This window comes from Calypte anna, chromosome 3 (genome assembly GCF_003957555.1).
Source record: "Calypte anna isolate BGI_N300 chromosome 3, bCalAnn1_v1.p, whole genome shotgun sequence".
Classification (NCBI taxonomy): domain Eukaryota; kingdom Metazoa; phylum Chordata; class Aves; order Apodiformes; family Trochilidae; genus Calypte; species Calypte anna.
This window is the reverse complement of record NC_044246.1, coordinates 21,407,623-21,422,706: the sequence shown is the minus strand read 5'-3', so window position 1 is coordinate 21,422,706 and position 15,084 is coordinate 21,407,623.

The following is a 15,084-nucleotide window of genomic DNA, read 5'->3' as shown; positions in this document are numbered from 1 at the left end:
GGGCAAAAAAGTACACCAACATATTCTAACATTTTTCAGAGTAATGCAAAAGAAAGCAAATACACTATTTCACTTAGATTTTAACTGCTAAATATTAAAAATATTTAAAAGGTATTTGTAGCCACATGCTTTGCAATCAGAAGTTTTGGGACAGAAATGTATCTTTTTACATGTACCCTAAAAATAATGTTACTTAATGAAATTATAACCTTTTTTTATAAATCAGAATGAAAAAATGTTTTTCAGAATTGTTTCAGCTTGCTAAGTCTAAATTATATGGAGCACTCATATTTCCTTGGTGCTGGAAGTTTTGGTTTTGCTCAGCTATTACCAAGGTAATTCCTTCTTTGGTACCCTGTGCTAAAATGCTTTTTGATATTGTCTTTTGAAACTACTGAAAGTGCCATTGACAATGCTGAGACATTAATGCTGAATTCTGATTTCTTCAGTATTTTGAGTAACCAAGGAAAAAGAGGACACAAAAGAAGTCAATTGTCATATGAAGACACTTGCTTTTCAGTCATGGCCAAATTACTCATAGTGGATGTGGCAGGGTTTGCTGGTGAAAGTGGCCTTCAGCCATCTAGCTAAAGATCCTGTTGTGTAATGAATGCATGGGAAAGGCTGAATGAAAACACTAAAAAGGGACAGATAGGGATTTTCCTAAATGTTAAGTTTGTCATGGGCAAAATAATCTCGAACTGGGAGATTTTACTTGATTTATTGCCAGTTAAGATAAATTTTTCATTAATGATGCAAGTGTGGAGGATAAACAGGGATTAAATGAATGCTTAGGGAAATGCCTTTTCCCCCCCCAGGCCAGGCCTGGCTTCAGTCTGACTCCTCTCCTCCTCCTTCAGGGAGTGTCCCTGACCTGGTGTGACCTCAGCCTCATAGGGGTATCCCTGCACATTCTTCAGCGAGTGCCTCCATCCACGTCCCCAACAATGTCCTCTTCTGCACACGTCCATTTTGTATCCTTTCTCAAGACACATCTCCTCTTCAGGTATCTCCTGCCCCAGTGGTTAAATTCTTTAAAGGTGTCTGAGCAGATGTCGCTGTGGGCTCCCCTGAGGGTCTGCAGTCCTGAGGTGCTCCCAGTGGTGTCAGAATCCTCAGGACCTTGTGATGAGCAGCCCCACACCACCTCTGCAGCTGCTGCCTGTCCTCACCCTGCCATTTAGACCCAGTAGAAATGTAGGAACATTCCCCAGCTTATCAGTTCTTAGCTCTACACCTTAAATATGTTTTTGTAAATACAGGCCTTGTTACAGATCTGTTTTCAGAGCATCTGAATATGAAGTCATATAAATGGGTATGTTATTTGGCATTGGACTGCGCTGAAGGGAAATGCTTTTGTGTAGCTGCACTTTGTACTGTAATGATGGGCCAAGACACCTCATAACCAGGTGAGTGCTAATGAAGTTTGACATGATTAAATGTCCCTGAAAAATGTGAAGACAATCTGTTACAAAAGAACATCTGAAGATGTTTTGTTACAGGAATTCAAGTGGCTGGGTGGGATCTTTCTTGCTATCAATAATCTGTTGAATAACTTGAGCTGAGAGCAGTGTAGGTCAGAAAAGCCCAAAATCTGAGTCTTGGAGAAGGCGTTTGGATTTCGTACATTTAGTAGAAGTCTGACTCCTCGATACCTCTTGTGTGTTGCTACTGCACAGAATTTTGCTTTACCAGATTTTCAGTGCTACTAAAATTACAGTTAAATGTTTGAAAAGAGAAAGAGACATCAAATATCTTTCCCTGTACTTTCTGGTTCAGGACTAAAAAGCTGCTACAGCTAATTTATCCCTCTAAACATTAGGCACTTCTCTTTGAACACCTGAGGAGAGAAGTAGGATGGCATCATGGGTTCAGTGAAAGATGTGAGAATATAGGACTGGCAGACACAGGGGTGAATATTGTAATGTTTGTAATGTAATAATCCTTCAACTTTGTTATGTTGATGTTAAAATACAGCTCTAATGAAAATAGTATCCCGGTGTATAGTTGAGTTGCTGTCAGTTCCCTTTGTGCAAAACAGCAATTGGTATGAATGAGTTATGCCAGAAAGAAATAAAGATAGAATATGTTATTTGAAAGCCCTGCTTGTCAGATAAAAGGGGGAATAAATTATTACGTACCTTTGAAAAAAAATACATTGAAAATATAAACAGTGAAGAGAAAAGCATTGGGTGTAGAAATACAGTTAAAAGAGCACATCTGTTTCAAATTCCTATTTGGGCCAAAAAATCTCCACATATGTTTTTATTTTAAATTTGCATGTGTGTTGTTATCCCTGTGTTAACTATTAGGTAAATAAAAGTACTGAGAATCCATTTTTGAGTGAAGTTTGGTTAGGGTTATTTGTACTTATTATGAGAGAGATAATTTGAAAGCTAATTAAAGCTTTGAGAGGAACCAATTCCCTGCAGGTCCCTTAATTTAAAATACCTGCTTTTTGTGTATAGTGTTGACCAAAGGCACCTATTTTTGGAAATGAAATAATTTTACCCTTCAGTTTTGCACTTTATGACATGCCTCACCAGAGTACAGCATAACACAAAATCATGTCACAGCTACAGCTGTAGCAAAACTGAATGGTGGACACATTTGGTTTTGGTTAATGAGGTACATGTATTCAGCCATGGCTGGTTTAGATTGTGATTTTAGATACACTCTTGTAAAGTTAATAAGTTCTCTACTGAGTGGATAGGGGTATCTCATGCTAATAAACCTGACCACTTAAGCATAAATAGGAGTTATTTTAGTGCCATTGAAATCATGGCACTAGTAAAAACTCTGTCAGTTTCCTTCAGTGCAATCTGCATTTTGCCTCACAGCCATTGCATGGGTCTCCCAGTTTCAGCCTGCACTTCTATAAAGATTTGTGGTGAAAAGGCATTCACTATATTTTACATTGCAAGGTCCTTGATGTTAGAAAAACTGCTTGCTTGAGAGTCTAGAACCATAGCGTTTTGTCATCAAATTGAAGTGCCTTAATTAGGAGCCTTGACCATTTTCAAGGTCAGCCAAGAGAGATGGAGTAATTTATCCCACCTGGAATCTACTTCATCCTCTGAAGGTGACTCTGGGGGGAGCTGCCTTGTACGAGGCACAGCTGGGAGAAACCAGGATGTGGAGCTGCCCATTTCTTCTGCCCTTCTCTGAGGAGTGTGAGATCTTCAGGAGCTTAAGGGGATATTAATCTGCTCTGTCACAGGCACTCTGAGAAAAATTTGCTGGAAGATCACAAAACAGAAGTCACAGTGGGACTTTTGAAATTACATCCAGGTACCTGGGCTGCTTGAGCTCACCTCCTGATGTTAGGAGAACATATAGGTGAGAAGGAGTTTTTTTGTTCTGTGGTTTGCAGGAGCTAGAAATACGTTGGGTACTGGCTTTTGAATGAAAATTACTTTATGGTCTGATTATGCTCTTTTCTTCACTGTAGAAAAGTTGGTGATTTAATAGCATTGCCTCTGTCACTTTATTACTCCAAGAAATAGTAATAAAAAGTAGCAATAGAGTCATTAGAGAACTCTATTAAAACCATCACTGTGCCTCTAGCTGCTGCAGGAAAAGGAAAAAAATTCCGGACCAAGGTTTTCTATCCAAGATTTTTGCCCTCTGTAGAGATGAAGGAGGCTAAAAAAGAAATCTGTGTCTATAGTTCTTGCCAAATCTGCATGGCTTCAGTGTTTGGAGAGTCCCTCTCAGGAGATCAGGAATGGTTTGATGTAGAAAGATTTATGGGCACTTAAAACTTATAATGAAACCGTTATCTTTGCTTCCTCTCCTGTTTCTAAATCATATGAAGTCAGGTGGTATGTACTCATAGAAGTATTAATAACTGTCAGTCAGATATAAAGCAAAAAATATCTCTGACTTGGGTAAAAGTCAGAGCTGAAGATGGAAACTGTCAGTGGAGAAGTGATTTTTGTCTTGCCTCCAGTAGTAAGGAAGGTGCTGCTTTTGCAAATAATTCCCTATAAGATCTTGAGCCAAGTCTCGTTAACTTCAGCAGGAGCTTCGTGAGAGCCTGGGGATCCTGCCTTTCAGAGCAATTTCTGTGACTGATGCTGAGATGGAGAAAGCATTCTGTGTTGGAGGGCAAGGTGTGGGGAGCAGCTGGCAGAGGGAACTAAGCAGGGAAAGAGAGGGGAAAGGTAGGAATGCCTTTACAATCAGAAGAGTTTTCTTGGGTTAAAATCCAGCTGAAACACATTCTCTGTTCTATTTAAAAAAATGCAGCCTTAATAATCCTGGGTTGCCAAGGATCAATCCTGCCTCCACTGAGGAAACTGAAGGCTGTTGCTTGCTTTTACAAGCTTGGGGTTTCAGCCCCAGTCAGGTCGTTCCTGTATGTGTATTTCTGACTTGCACAAGGTTGCCAGAGCATTGCAGTGTTGGTTTATAACCTTCCTTATTTTCATGTTAAAATGGAAATGTTTTGAAACCTAACTCAGAGAAGGTGAAATTCTGAATGAAAACACAGAAGTTCATGGTAAATACTCTGGAGATCTGGTAGGATTATGAAAATTCTCCAAAGCTGGTTGATATATGTGGGAAATTGAGGATACATTATTCTATCTGTTTTTAGACTTTCCCCACCTTTAGCCATCAAAAATTGCTGCTTTGGTAACCATTGTAACTGATGATCTTAGGAATGGAAACTCAATTTGTCAGACTGAGCTATCCAGAGAGAGAAGGTGAAACCCCCAGTTCCCTTTTCTCCATATATTTTCTTGTCAAGGAAAAAATGTTCTTTTCTTTACTTTCTCCTACCTTACTGAAAATCCCCACTTAAAAAGTTGGTTTGCTTACTGTTGTCTCTGGCCTGCTAACCTTACCCCCAGCCTATTGCTATATTCTGCCAGGGAAGGTTTCATGAGACACTGAGATAAGTGTTGCTGAAAAACCTATCTTTAGGATAAGTTTCTTCTTTCCTCTCACCCCCTTTAATACGGGTTTTGCAGATGTGGTGAAGTCCGAGTACTTGTCATTAATAATTGAAAAGTAGTGTCTATTATGTATTTTTGTGCCTTCAGAGTTAATAGGTAATCTATTTGTGCTGTACTACACTGTAATATAGATTTGTTTAAAACAACTTTTAGCTACTTTCAGAGATTTGCTGTTTAAACTATCTTCTATTTTCCCAGAGTCTAAACACTTTTAACCTCCCTTTCCTAAATCTTATTCTGTGCTCCATCTGTATGAGATCTCGTTTTGAAAACTTATTGTTAATTTTTATGATTGGTGTAAAAGAGAAGCATGGGATTCAGGTTGGTTGGATTGAATCCATGGGAAAATGCCCCTAAAAATTAATTTATGTTGGATGAGATTGATGCTGAAAAGGCTGACCTAATTTGTTTCATTACTTTTGGAGAATCAAGCTGAAGGCTTGACAGCACCAAAGTGAGGTGGGCACAGCAAAGCCCAGTTCTTGGCAGTCTTCACTCTCAGCTTTGTCCACGCATCTCTTTAATGGTAGGTAATATGCTGCTTTTTGGCAGCTACTGATCAAAATTCTAACCTAATTTTGCACCCAGGAGAGAGTACAAATCATCAGTGTGATGCTGTTAATGGTGTTTATTTTTCAGAAACTTCATAGTGAGAAGAAATGGCTCTGAAACATAGTGTGGTGAAGGGAAGAATAGAAGAAAGAGGGTAGTCAGAGTAGGAAAAGACTTCCTTACTGCTCTGCCCCAGGAAGAACAGAGATGGAGGTCTGAAGATTGAATACACTTACCTGTGGAAAGCACCTTTCCTTAACTTGATTTTGCTTTTCCACATACACCATAGCTGTTTAGTGCTCAGTGTGTGCTGGTCTGCTGGTAACAAAGGGACATCAGCAAATTCATGCCTCTTAGGGATCCAAATAATTTTTAAGCTTCTAAGATGGTGTAGCTCCTCTTTTTATGCCATCATTGAATCAGATTAAATTCAAGGTACTTTTTTTTTTTTTTTAACTTAGTATCACACAAGCTCTTGAATATGTTACTGAAAGAACTTCCTTTCATGAACAGAAGCATTAAGTACTTCCCTTTCTCATCTGACTAATGAAGGGAATGACTAATGAAGTGAAAGTGTGAGAGTTCACACATAATTTTATTCTACTTGAATTTGAAAATGCTGAGCTATGAAAGTGTTAAGAATTTCCATTTGTGGAAGAGAGAGATGACTATCAGAACAGAGCTCTTAATTCAAACTTAGTGGGGTGATTTTCTTTAGCTTTGTTTCTTTTGTTGTAGGAAAATGGAGAGCTTATGAAAATATTTTTCCATGTTAAACAAAGGGAGCTGTGTTTCTGGGTTAGCAAATGATGGTGCTGTCTCTGTCTTCAGATGTGATCTTAACATTCTGGATCTACTGAGGGTTGACATCTAGTTTACAATTATGGGAATCCACCTACTCAGTTTTGGGAAAAAAGAAATTTTTTAAAAGTAACATGTCTATTAATAGATTTAGCCAAATTTCAGAAATAAGGGCATGCATAACTGTTAACACTTTGTGGTATGTTGGACAGTGATGGTGTAAACTCCTGTTGTCCATGCAAATGGTGTTTCCATACTCCAACACGGAGAAGCCTATGGCCACTTAGGCATTTACAAGCAGCCACCATGTGCATGTTTATAACCACGCAACGGAACATGGACTTTGGCCACGGAAATCTTGTCAATAACATGCAAAACCATAGATGTGTACATAGGTGCATTCCCTGCTTATTAGCAACTTGCCATAAACCCCTGTTGACATAGCCATTGGTTGTGCGTAGTCATCGTGCGCATTTTTAACTATCATATTAAGATTCCCAGTTTCTTGTAAAATCAGTCACTACAATATTTTCTTTTTTTATTAATACCTGTGTGGATGAGGTGTCTGACAGAGTTATTATCCACTTTGGTGATGAAAAACTCCTGCTGAGGTCTGGGAGAACAGGATTGCAAAGACCAGCATGATGTCTGTCTTATAAAGCGCTCATTCTTCTGACTGACCATCTGTGTGTGAAAAAGGACTGCTATTACGCAGCAGTAGTTTTGTTGAGTTTGGCCTTGGTTTCTTTTTTCCAGATTCTGCCTGGCAAAGTGGGAGGGAGAGAAGGGAAAAAAAAAAAAAAAAGAGGATTTCATTGGGGAATGGAAGAGGTGGGGTGGGGGGAGGGAAAAAGGGCTGAAAGCTTAAAAAATGAGTGACTGGTAGAATAGTACAGTAAAGTCAGTGAATAATTTTACTGTCCTGGTCTAGTGGCTTGGGAATGTGCCATGTTAAACAATAACATCTTCCAACTGAGAAAGGCAGAGAGGGAGGAGAAAGTTAGGGCGATGTGTGGGAAGTGGACTGGAGGCAAGAGAGGGATTGGATCCTTGAGCACAGTTATTGCCAATCCTTGGATCAAGTACCTTTTATTTTTTCTATTTTTTTTTCATTAAATATTTGACACTGAGTCAGTGCCCAGGATATAAAAATCTGTGCTAGTCTGTTACCATTGCTTGACAAACAACCTTACAGGTAGGCTGCTGGCTTCAGGTTTTACCCACATAAATTAAATAGTTATTGCTGCTTTGGAGCCTTATAGACCTCACTTTTCTAAAATCATTGTATGGCACTGAAGGAGATCTCGAGGCAGGGCTCCAGGAATGATGTATGGCTGCTTTGCAACTTGGCCTGGGTCTTTTTTCATTTTCTTTTTGTTCACCTACTGAAAATGTTATCCAGGGGCTTTTAAAAGCCTCAAAGATTTATCTGTGTTTTCCAAAAGCATAGTAGGCTTATAAATTGAGACACCTCCAACCAGCTTCCTCTTAGCTAGGACTACAATACATGTCTGGGATTTCAGCACAGAGGGCATCTTGGTTAGTGTGCTGAGCTGCTGGGAAAATTAAGGTACCAGCATCTGCACAGTTACTGCTGCTTTGGCAAGGTGTATACTGCTTTGGGTAGCTTTGGGTAAACCCTGCAAAACACTTCCTGCCAGGTTGTTTTCTGTGCCCTGTTAGAAACAGCAACATGTTGCAGGAGTGTTGGTTTTATGTGTCATGCAGGATAGAGGAGGCTTTCAGGGCATAGTGGTTCAGAAAAAAGGGGCTGTCAGTTTGCTGCTGGAGAAGATTTCTTGTCCAGATGGATATGATGTATGAGGCTTGGGTTCCTATGAATACAGTGTCTGTGGTATCTTGCAGTCATCTGGATTGGAGGGAACCGATACTATGACTTAGCACCTTCCTTCTTAGTTGAATTAAAAGTTTAACTCCCACAGGTTTGATGCACCATCTGGTAAGAAGCTGTGCTGTTGTTCCTGGCTATCTGTGTGTGATGCTCCTCTTCCTCCCCCAGAGTCAATGCACCAGGGACAGTGACACTTCAGCTGCTGCTGGAGCCATGGTGGATTTCATGCTTCAGCCTGCCTGTCAGCAGCTGTTGGACAGACCCCATATTGCTCTGGAAAGGTGCAGCAAACACGAGTTTCAGCTGCTAGTTTGGCTGGTAGGCTTTTTTTGAAGAGTGTGAAATTGTAGCAGGTTCTGGGCTTGCTGTGTGGAAAGAGGGGCAGGGTTAAAAACCTTAGGACATTGCTGGGGATATTGGCTCTAATGCCTGAAATTATCCAACAGTGATAGGAGGGACTGGCATTGAACTGGCCTGAAAAAAAAATATAACAAAATCAAAATAGCAATCAAGAAAACAAAAATGTAGAGGAAGCTGAGCTTCCTATAGGAGGACTTTTTCTTAAAGAGCTAACATGTATCACAGCATTGATGGAGACCCAGCAAGGAGGTAAGAGAGAAACATGTTGCTTTACTAACTCATAACCCATGTCGGTTAAGAGGTATTCCATGATTTTATGAGGGTGGTTGTGGCAAGCCTCCAGGAAATGGGTGAAAATCATGTAGAAAACACTTCCCTAATTAGCTAGAAAATTGCAATGATGTAATAGAAGGAATGTCAGTCAAAGGAGGGGGAAGTGACTGACGAAGGTCTGCTCCATATTGTTCCTGATCTAAAAATGGGGATAAGCAGTAAAAGGACAAGATTTGCTAATGACACAAAACTGTTTAGGAAAATTTAAGCTCAAATCACCCCAGGAATATGCAAATGTTATTAAGAAAATAAATGGCTGAGTATCTTTTCACAGGTAATTTTCTAATCTTACTAAATGAAGAATGAAGACACTAGAATGAATTATATATATGCCATGACTACCAGGAAATAGCTATTCCCATTTGGGGGGGAAGAACCTCAGGTGTCATTATGGCTAACTCTGACAATGCCACCTCAAAACAACGGGCAAGTTGGTTGGAATGATAGGAAGTTGTAGGGGAGGAATAGATATCAAAATATAGAGCATCATATCACAGAACTCTCACACCTCATCTTCTATGTGAAACCCTGGAAACATTGCAATTTAAAAATCCCAAAGATTTTGAGACTTGTTGGAGGGATGGATTGTAAAGATGCCATGGAATGATTTCTATGTGACAAAGAGTTTGATGTACTTCCCAGACTGGAAAAGAGTGACTATGGGGGAACAAATGATAATTATCTTTAAAAGAAGTGGGTGAATGAAGAAGGATGGAGAAGGTAAGTAAAGAGCTATTTCTTTGTTCATTATTTCTCACTAAATAAGATTTATGAACTCTCAGTTAAATTCCCAGCTGATTTTAAACAACCAAAAGGGATGGTGACAAAGTCATAGTATCAGAAGCACAGAAAGTTATGGGTTGGAAGAGACACCAAAAGATTTAGTTCAACCCCCCCACCAGAGCAGGGTTACCTGTAGCAGGTCACACAGGAACACATTCAGGTGGGCTTTGAATGGCTCCAGGGAAGGAGACTCCACAACCCCCCTGGGCAGTCTCTTCCAGGACTCTGTCACTCTCACAGAGAAAAAATTCTTTCTAATATTTATATGGAACTGCCTGTGCTCCAGTTTATAACCATTGCCCCTTGTCATGGACCTCACCGACATAAGATATTATCCTGGACAAAAACATAAGTAAGTTTAGAAAAAAATTGGGCAAATTAAAGGAGTATGGGTTTGTATATACCTTTCAGTCATGGTGGTACTGATGCAAATTCTCATTTCAGGAGGTCTCACCTCACTGGTAGCTGGATGCATACAGCAGGGAAAGAATTACTGTGTAGATACCCTATTTCTCAGAGCTGTTATCAGACAGGACTACACAGATGTTTGATTGGCTCAGTATGTCAGTGATAGATTGTGAAATATATTTTTTTCTTCACTTGGTAGCATAAGAAATGACTTCTTGTCAGCCTGGTACAAATGGCACAGCACAGGGAAGGTGTTTTGTGATGAGTGGGCTCTGCACAGAGTTCCAGGAGAACCATGCTTGTGGTGAGGGTGCCCACACTCTTCCCTGACTTTACAAGTGGAGGGGATGGTGAAAAGTACTACGAGACAACATGCTCTTCATTTAATACAGATCATCTGTCTCAGTCTCAAAGGTGATTGAAAACACATTTTTACAAGAGAGAAAATTAATGGTCATGGTTAATTTGGTAGATGGGAATCTGCTCTGGGAAAGGGAAACAAGGTCTGATCAGAGGGCTGTGTTCTTGCTGATAGTGTGGCTGCTGATGTTTTTTCCATATCAGTGTCAAAGAGGGAAACCAGCAGCTTCTATGCCAATGAGAGATCTATCTGTTATGAATGTCAGCACTTTGTAAACTACTTTACTCTACTCCCTGTCTCTTCCCTTCACCTCTTAGCCTCTGCTTTAATAAACATTTTAGATGGAGAGATATTCTCTGCAAGACCTAAATGTGGTGTGAAAACATAACGTAAATATGTAGAATGGAGCCTCCTTTTACTGCCTGCTCTGGGCTCCACTCACAAAAATCTGTTAAAATGAGTAGGACAGAATAAAGTGAGGTGAAAAAAGTAAGTATTCTCTGAGTCAGATATAAAAGTTGATATTTAAAAAAATTCACCTAAACACTTTATAAGATATCCATATGAATAGACTTTCAGAGTGTAATTGAAATGAGTTGTGCAGAGGTTTTGCAAAATTTAATTAATGCAAAGTGGTTTTTCCCTTTTTTTTTCCCCCCCTTTTTTTTTTTTTTACTTCTGATTTTTGTCTAGAAGTGGAAGTGCAGGAAATCCCTCAAGAAAGGCAGTTCTGGAGATTTCCAGCTCATTTTGGGGCTCTAGAGATTCAGATAGTTTGGGTAAACCTGTGAACTTTTGGATGTTTATCTGAACTGAACCTGAACTCTAAATCTTCTAGGGTTCACCCAGCTAAAGCAAAGGGAGGAAAGCCTATAATGATAATTTTAATGTTATTTTCTCTTTTAGCCATGGATATGACCCTCTCCAGCCTCCTGAGAATTTCTGTGTGGTGCATTAAACAACGAAAAAGCTAAATAGCTCGTATCACATATGCACCATTAAACACTCTACGCACCATTAGAGCTTCAGCTGCTATACATGCCAGTTGCTAGCTGCCCTCTTTGTAAGAGCATTTAGCTAGAAAACAGATGACTGTTTCCAATCTGGTGTTGCCTCTAATGACATCTTTCATGTCAGACAAAGATAACTTATAAAAAACCACACATAGAACAAAATTTGCTTACTATAGTAATAAAGCAAAGCAATAAAGAAAAAAAGCTGGTTAAAGAAATGTACAGGAATATGTGTTGTTCATTCTGTCAAGTTTTTAGCAGTGACTGTAGTAAATTTTTCTTTGTCTGACCTTATAGTCACAGCATCTGAGTTCTTGATGTTTATCTATGGAGACCTCTGGGAAAGAGGGTAGCAGTTTGTAATCTCTGTTCTATAGAAAATAATTTTTTATAGTACCAAAGATAACATCATAAACTTCCTGATGTCAAAGGCAAGGCACTAGCTGATTTTTCTTGCTGCAGGGTTTTGCTAGTAGGAGTTAATGTAATAAATCCACAGCAGAGTGAGGAATGGAGACAAGATTTCCATGTGCTTTGTCAAACCATGCACACGTAACCCATCACCCACCACAGTTATCACTGGGTCAAATTTGTACTCTTGTATTACATGTAAGGAAGCCATGATAGTTCCTGGTGGGTTCTCTAGCTTGAAAACACCCCAAAGTGCTACCCTGGCCTAGCTCTCCTATATTCTGTCCTTTTCAGACTGCATTAGGGATGACAGTGGTCTTACAATCATTAAAAAATTGGGGTGAAAACATAAGGCACGTGTTCCAGTGTCCTTCCAGATGCAATAAAATTAATTGCTAGAAGCATCCAGAACTAAATTTCCTTTGTTACCAAACCACTAATCTGCAGGTTCACCAAGCCTGAAGAGGCAGTGCACTTCATTGCTGAGGTTTGGAAAAGTGATGCCCTCTATTCCTGCCACCTGCTTTTGGGCACCTAGGTGAATACCACGTTCAGGGGCAATCAGGGCTTCCTCCAGCCTGCAGAGAGAGGTCTGCCCTGTGAGATCTGCCTCGCTTTCTGGTAGCACCTGGAGTTATGAGGGAGAAATCTAAAGCTTATTTCCCAAATGCCTTCCCAAGTTGTCCTAATATTTATGAAATGACTATGCCTGTGTTACCACAGCAGCAGTTATTCATGCCTTTGGAGCTACCTGCCACATAAGGGGAAATTTCTAAGAGCTCATTTTTTTTTTCCAAAGAATTTGGAAACCATCAGCACTTGGGCTGAACTCCCAAGTTTTCTGCAGAGCTCAGCATCCAACAGGGGTGTGCTGCTCTCATCAGCTTCTCTCCCTGGGGGCAGATGCATGTTGAGATCTCTTCAAAACTCTAAAGTTAAGACTGTGTTAGGTCTTTCAGTCACATGAAATCTCTTGCAAAGTTCAGAGTGGTCTTGTTCACAGATTTTTGACAGGCCTCTCAAACAAATTCCAGTTGATTTATACTTTTGAGCAGGAACTATGTGGGATTCAGTAATTTTGTGGGATTTCCAGATTTTTGAAATTTATCTAGCTTTCCATTTTCTTCTGCATGTTGATCCATGCAGGCATGAAATTCATAGATAGGAAGCTATGAAAGCTGTAGGTTAGGGAATGGTGTCCTTGTGCATGGAGACTTTCAGTCTAGTGTACTTAGATTGAACATCTTCATAGAATCATAGAATCATAGAATTGGCTGGGTTGGAAGGGACCTCAGAGATCATCAAGTCCAACCCTTGAACCACCGTTGCGGTTGCTAGACCATGGCACTGAGTGCCACATCCAGTCTCTTTTTAAACAGCTCCAGGGACGGAGAATCCACTACTTCCCTGGGCAGCCCATTCCAATGCCGGATCACTCTCCGTAAAGAAATTCTATCTAATATCTAACCTAAATTTCCCCTGGCACAACTTAAGACCATGCCCTCTTGTCTTGTTGAAAGTCGTCTGGCAAAAGAACCCAGCCCCCACCTGGCTACACCCTCCTTTCAGGTAGTTGTAGAGAGCGATGAGGTCTGTATTCATGTTGCACTCAGTCTTTTAAAATATTGTCTCCTGGAGAGTATACTTGAATAAAAAAATTCTCCAAACACCTTCAGCTTCTAGAAACATTCTATTGGAAAAAGCTACTCTGTTGTTTTTGGGGGTTTTTTTGGCTTTGGTTTTTTTTGGGGGGGGTCTTGGGGTTTTTTTTGTGTTTTGTTTTTCCTCCAATGTAATGGAGTGATGAGCAGAAGAAAGATATTGATGAGCAAATCCTCTGGACTTGTAATGGCTTTGGAGGAATGTCCATGCCAGTAAGTTGCAGGAATCCTTCCTAAGATGTATTTAACTTGGTGTGTACAATTGTGTTTACATAGTAAACTGAACATTAGTTTTATACACAAGACAAAGTGAGATTTGAATGAGAGGAATTATACTTGAAGGATACAGCACAGCAAACTTTTTATGATCAAAGATTGCTTTAGCACCTTTCCCACGAATCAATCTCTTACTCCCAGCTTTAAATGTAAAACTAACTCAAATGTTTACTGTCTGAAACCTTTTTAGTTTATCCAAATATGCATCATTACTCTGCTTTTGTCCTAGTACTTGGTGTACCATTTGTTTTGCTATCCAAGGAGTATTTATGATTTTCTTTTGAAGCCATAGTATTGGATGCAAATTGAATACTTGCAAAAATACTTAGATGTGAGTTTTGCAATATCTTTTATTTTGAAAATGTTTTACAGAAAAGTCCCACTGAAAGCAGGTAACTGTTAGCAGTAAGACTGTAGTGCTGATGTAGCTTTATCTCAGAGAGAGAGAAAAGCCAGGCAATAAAATGGGATTATCAGTGGAAATGAAAACATTCAAAGGAGTGAAGCATAAGAATAAACAGTGTCTCTCACACGCCCTCAGAAGAGGATCTTTCAGCTGGGGCTTCAGATAAGAAAACATTTCCATGAGAGATGCAATTAAGAGAAGTAATTGGGTCAATTGAGCTCTGGGTCAGTTGACCCTGGACTCTATTGTGGTTTATGTCTGATTCTGCCTTGAGCAGGAACAGACCTGGGAATGTGACTGTGCATGATCTTGGTGGAGTCCAGATTCGTCCCTTTCTGAGTCTGAATGCCACAGGTTGACATGTTGGCTCTTAATACAGCCAAGCAGTGGGGGAACAAAAATCCAGGTGCAGATGGGGATGTGCACAGCATGGTTTGGATCCTATTTATCCCTAGAGGTCTGTAGCATGCTATCACACTTTTGCTTCCCCTTTTTGCTCTTATTTATCTGTGAGTCATGCAATTCCGTCAGCTCACAATGCAGTTTATTCTCTTCTGCTGAAGTCCAAGAATGGTGATTAATATTTTATATTTTGTTGTGCTGTGAGTTGCCATGGAAATGAGCCTAAGGTTGCAAATTTAATGAAGTATCCTATTTTATGGGACAAAGTAAAGCAGGAAGTGACACTGTGGGCAAGAAGCCTTATGTGAAAGTTTGGTGTCTGAGATCAGCTTAGGTCAGTCTGGCTGACCTGGAAATTCCTGTGTTGTCTTTCAGCACATCAGAAAACCTTACTAGTATTTATTCTGATTAGGAATTATTTGTTACTTAAATATGCTATTTAAATATGCATTTCCTCCATGCTTTCAAAAATAATGACTGTGAAATTCTTGTTGTTTACTAATG